Below are 6,107 nucleotides of genomic sequence, written 5' to 3' on the forward strand. Positions count from 1 at the left end.
TTTCAGAGCTCTTTTAGAGCAGTGTAGTAGAACCCAGAAAGGAATGACAGCAGGCAAGAAAGAGTTGTGCTGGAAAATGCTAGTAGTTGCTAACAAGGATATCTTTGTATACAGCTGACTACAAAGCCTTGAAGAGCTGGGCAAGAAATAAGGGACTGAAGATGCAGGTTCTGTGGGCATTAAGGAAGAAAGGGTCTTGTGAACAGGAGAGAAAGACAAAGGGCAGAGCTTGGGTGGTCACTGCTTTCCAGGGAAGCTTATTAGCAGATTTCTAAGCAAGAAAACTGCCTGTTGCTGTCTGCTTCTATGACGTTCACAGAAACAAGCTGTTCTGTGCATCCCTCATAAACAAACCAGGCTAGACCTCAAAAATATGCTGGGCTGTGCCATCAGCTGCTCTTCACAAGGGATAGAATATAAACCCCAAATTCTGGCCACGTGCTCTAGCTAAAAAGCCATACTGATCTGTGTACTCACAAATTTATAATGTAAAGTACCAGAAAGGTGTGCCATGTTTTACCTATATGAGAGATTCCACCTAAGTAAAGATGTATGTTTTCAGAAGGGAAGCTTTAGACAGTGAATGCTTAAATTACTTTTATTGTGAAAATTGGTTTAGGATAGTGATGGGGTGATGCTAGATTGTCACCTTCTTTCCAACTCTTGAGCAAAGCAGATACTCAGCCATTGCAGTCAGTGATAGGCCCAACATGTGAACCAGAGCAGACAAAAGAGCAAGGAGACAGAAATATATAAACCAGAGGAGGAATGATACTCCCACACAGAGTAATTCTGAGTTGTCTGGTTCTCTCTATAGTTTCACATTCTCTGCTGTAAATACTACAGATATTTCCCTCATTTTATATAGTTAAACTTCTCAAGGTATTTGATTTACTTCTATTTATTCTGTGCAGTTAACAATGATAAAAGTTCTGTAATCCTGAAAATTTCTACAACTTACTAATATAATTCCTTAATTTAAAGATAGGGAATCTCTCTAGAAACAGCAGACTATTTCAAAATTTCTACCCTCCTGACCATATACATCCTATATATAAACATGTTCAATTTCTTCTTGGTGTGAGAAAAAGTGCTTTATTTTTAAGTATGCATAGGATATTGTGATGACAGCTGAAATCCCATGTTTATCTGATTGAATGGCATGTGTTGGCAGATAGTAAATCTGAAATTAAACCATATTCTATCATTCCGCCAGTCATTGACTATTTTATCTAACATCCCCAGCTAAAATAACTCAAAACTAGGAATGGAAAGTAACCTTTGTCCTCACTCTTTCCATTCCAGCTACCACAAGGAAAGGTTTAATCCAAGTGACTCCAAACCTGCCTTGCCTGCGGGCTCACAAAAGCTCAGCAGGCCTTTGGGGATGCACACTTATGAAAGCTGCTCCTTATTTAAAGAGGGAATCTCTCCTCTTGTTGGGCTATAAAATGCCAACTTGCTTATGTTTCATGCCTCCCCTTTACAGAGGGGAGTGAGTAGCCCCCAGGAACTCCCCCAGGCATGCCCAAAGAGCCCCCAGCACCTTTTGTAGGTGCCCAACTCCTCCACAGCTGAGCAAGCACCACTCAACTGCAACAGAAGCTTAAAGGACCTGCAGGTTGAAGGTATTAAAGCTCATCCTTGATTGACAGCTCTTTTTTTTTGGAGGCTTGTATTAAAATCAGCCAGCCCCTGTCAGAGCCTGATTAAATTCTGTTCGCTTCACAGCTATGAATAGGTGGATCAAAGAACCCCAAAATTAAGAGCCCTGCAACACAGGAAGAAGGGAGTTAAATTGCATGAGCTGTTCACTTGCAAGTCAGCTTCACAGCTCAAGGCTGAGTGTACATTGATTTTTTTTCTTTTTTTTTCTTCCTGCTTCCCTTGCCTGGCTCCATTTAATATTAAAGGGGGATACCTTCCTGTTGGTTATCTGAGCTGCACCTGATAAGGATCAGTAAGCTTCTGGGGCTCTGCATGGCTCACAGGGTTCAGGCTGTTTTGCAGTGGAATGGACCCAGAGTCAGTCATTAATGCCAGGATTTCACAGGGATGCAGCCAAATCTCACAAGCTGAAAACCCCTCCATTGGGTATAAAACCAGCAGCATCTATCCTAATACAAAAAGATGGCAAAACTATTTTATCCTGTTATTGTGGTTTTTTGGGGTTGTGGTTTGTTTTTGTTTGGGGTTTATTTGTTGTTTTTGTTTTGTTTTGTTTTTTGTTGTGTTTTTTCTTTTCAGTGGGTCTTTGTTTTTGCTTGCTTGTTTTCCCCAGTGAATTTGAGAGTGCTTTGAATCTACTGAGTTTTAAGTTTATTGGTGGGTTAATGCACCATGGGGTTAATTCACATACCACTAATGGTTTAGAAGAGCTCTCAGGGAGGCTGGGGAAGGTGGGTGCTCAGGAACTGCACCATCATGGCAGCCCAGGAATGATGAAAAGATGTCAAGGATTCCACAAACCCAGAACAGAGGTGGGAGCTGCAGCTCTCCCCAGCAGCTCAGCTCCAGTTACACACAGCCACTGCTGGCCAGACCACAGCTCTGCCCACAGAAGACAAAGGGGGCAAGATGGACATGTGCTGCCTGAAGAAATTATCACAAACCTCACCACGTCCAAGGCCACAATAAATCAAAAACCTGCTGATGCTTTCTGGCAACTTTACAACCTTTTTTTTAGGGATTTTTTTTGTAGGAAAAAAGCCCCACTTTCCCAGCAAAATAAAGTGCACATAAAGTCCCCTAAAGGACCCTGTCCTCTGCTGCACCAAGGAGGAGGAGGATGCATGTCTAGGTACACATTTGAATGCACAGCCACTGACACAGGAGGGATTTATATGTTACAGCTGTACCTATATATATTTTAGAACCAAAACCACCTCTGTTTTTATCCCAGCTCTTTTGCTGTGGCCTCTGGCAGGCTGTCTGATTCCTCTGACTTAATTTCCTATTCTCTTTAGAGGACAGTAATACTTAGTCAAGCACTTATGCATTGCTACAAAGAGGCATTGCCAAGCACAATCCACAGGAAATGCCAAATGTTGTTATACATAGAGCTGTATGTATACCCAGGTGCCAACCTGTATATATCAAGCAAAGATTTGAAGCAGGAAACTTCAAAAGCCATTCTAAACTGTTTTATCTAACCAGGGTTTCCATTTCACCTTGTGTCCTAACAAAGTAACAACTCCCAATGAAAATAAACCCAACTCTATTTCAGCAGTCCCAAGTATCCCCATGCGTATCCCCAGTACCAAGGCATTCACCCAGCAGGCAGTGGCTGCTTTTTATTATATGCCACAAGTTTCATCATATTTTAAATCTTACCAGAAAATGCACAATAGAAAAACAATGCTAACTTGTAAAAACTGTTTCCCGATCCCAAATAAAATTACTGGTAGCAAAACCCAAAGAGAAGAAAGAAGCTTTCTGCTCTTTGTATGTGTAGAAAATCCTTTTTATGAAATACTCTTGCCTGATCCCACCAGGACCTATTGTTGTAAGGTAATGGTGAACACCAGGAGCCTGTTATATCATTTTTAGGTTATCGAACATTCTGTGGACCTAATTCAAAACTCAGTGAAGCTGAACAGGGGCTTTTTATTGACTTCAGCATGTTAGGATCAGCACCTATACTCCATAACACCAGAAATAACATTTGCCTCCTTAAGAATTCAAGTTCTTTTGATATTCAAATTTCATTACCCTAAATCTTCAGATTCTTTCTCAAACATATCCTTGATAGTCACAGTTCAGAGCTGCCTGTACCCATTAAGTCCCCTTGACTACAGTGCCTTTAAGGAATAAATCCTGAACATTCAGCTCTGCTACAATCCCATCTTTTCCCTTTGTTTGGACCATGCATCCTGTGGCAGCCCTGTTGGCTTTCATCACCAGACCTCCCTTACAGAGACCAGTGGAAACAGCCCCCACCTGGGTTAGGTTTTCAAAGCATACTCTCATCCAACCAAAATCTCAAATGTTGGAAGTAACTAATAAGGAGGAAGAGATTTTTTAATATACTGCAGGATTAGGCTACAAGTGTCCCAGCTGGTCCCTGCATACTGTGTAAAATTACTTCTATTTCCATGACAAGGGCTCAGTTTCCTCTTCTGAAGTCCACATCTCTTTCACTTATCTTCAGGGACCTCATTTTCCATTTCTCTTTTCTCTGGTTTTCTGACAGAGTTCCTCCCTACCAGGCACCAAACTGACACAATGAACTGGCTACATGCAGAGGTACACTTCAAAGAGACTGAGAGTTGTTTCTGTACCCTCAAAGTACCACTAAATGATGCTCTCAAAACCAATAGTCCACCCTTCAGCCTACCCTCTGCCTAACCTGATCCTCTGGTAATGCTACTGCAACCAGCTAACACATGGGAATACCAGATTTTTAAAATAAAACAGGCATCTGCCATATCCCTCACAGAAGCTGTGATCCCCTTTGCCAGAGGCGCTGCCTTCCCTGAACACCATGCACATCTGGCCAGCTGTTTGAAAAGAAAGAGCAGAGGAGACTGCACCACACTTTGAAACACACTGTGGACAATGCCAGAACTGTTCACACACTCCTCCCAAAGCTGAATGCTTCAGGTCTTATAAAAACTACTCAATTCACAGAACTGTAAATTAAAATTCCACCTCTTGGTATTATTACTAATTTCATAGAAACCATAAAGTGTAGAGCCCAGCTGACTGTCTGCTCCTTTCTGCATGACATCATGGTCTACAATTGCAGAATTACTCTCAAAAAGAACTTAAGTCAAGTATTTATGGCAAATACAAACCTCAGGCGATGCTTCTATACTGCTAATACGATTTAAATGGGGCAGGGGTGTCAGACTGGTGATATGGTGAATTTGACAACCAGAGAACTGCGTGATGATGTTCACAAACCAATTCACCTAGCCTTAGATCTTCACACCTGACACCACTTCAAATACACTGCAGGCCTGAGCCAAAACACTTCCCTCATTTACTTCAACTTGAAGACAACCCAGTGAGCACAGCTTCAGGCAAATGGACAACTCTAGATCACCCTTTGGTCCTGCTGGTGGAAGGAGAAATACCTATTCTCTCAGGACAGAGCTCTTCTATTGTCGTGGTTTTGAGTTTTGAGACTCCTTTGACTCTAAAATTCTTTTTTGACTCTAAAATTCTTTGAATCTAATCTAAATAAACCCCCACATTAGTCAACCTACTGCAAGTAATGGTATTAATGGAACATTATGATACCATATGAAAAGCAAATGCCTGTTGAGGACAAGCTGTGAGGAAGCAACTCTGACATAATCATCGTATTACTTAGGCAGTCATGGAAGAAATGCAAAAATCATGAATTATGAAATGTTTATGCTTATCACAGAGTGGAATGTTTTCTGTGTTGGTCATACTGAAGTTTTTTAAAAAAAAACAAACAGAAAGTTATTAATGCTTTAATATCCTATATCCTAATCCATGAGGGAAAGAATAATTCACTCGAAGTAAAAAATAATTAAAAGTCCAAAGGCAATTTAAAAACAAAGGGGAAAAAAAAAAAAAAAGAACCATCAGAAATTTATTACAAGTTTAAAATATTAACACAACCAACCTCCCAAAGGAACACTACATAAGTCTTTGCAGCAATCCCTGCCTCTAAAACAAAACACTGGACTCGCTGTAGCACACATTTAGCAATGAAACTCAACATAAATTTAAAACTTGGTCAGAATGTCTCTCCCTGTCTATCATGTCTGCAGCTCTGCTTGTATTCAACAGATGAGGGCAAATTACTCCCCATATCACACGGGTGCCAGACACACCACTGCAGGTACCACTATAGCATATCACTCAGCAGTACTGAAATGCATTATAACCCATAATATTTGCAAGTGGAGATGAATTTTTATCTGCAGATGTCACATGCAGGTAAGCATTACAGTCTTGTGATACTTCTGATAGATCTTTAGATCTGATATATCTATAGGTGGCAATTCAATGTGCCCAAGGTCCCAGAGAACAAGAGCAGCAAAGCCAGAACAGGACCCAGGGACTTGTTCTCCTTTTCTCTCTCAAGTAAAGATGCTAAAGAAAAAAAAAATCCTCTCAATGTCACAAGC

Source organism: Calypte anna, chromosome 3, assembly GCF_003957555.1.
Source record: "Calypte anna isolate BGI_N300 chromosome 3, bCalAnn1_v1.p, whole genome shotgun sequence".
In the NCBI taxonomy this organism is placed as follows: Eukaryota; Metazoa; Chordata; class Aves; order Apodiformes; family Trochilidae; genus Calypte; species Calypte anna.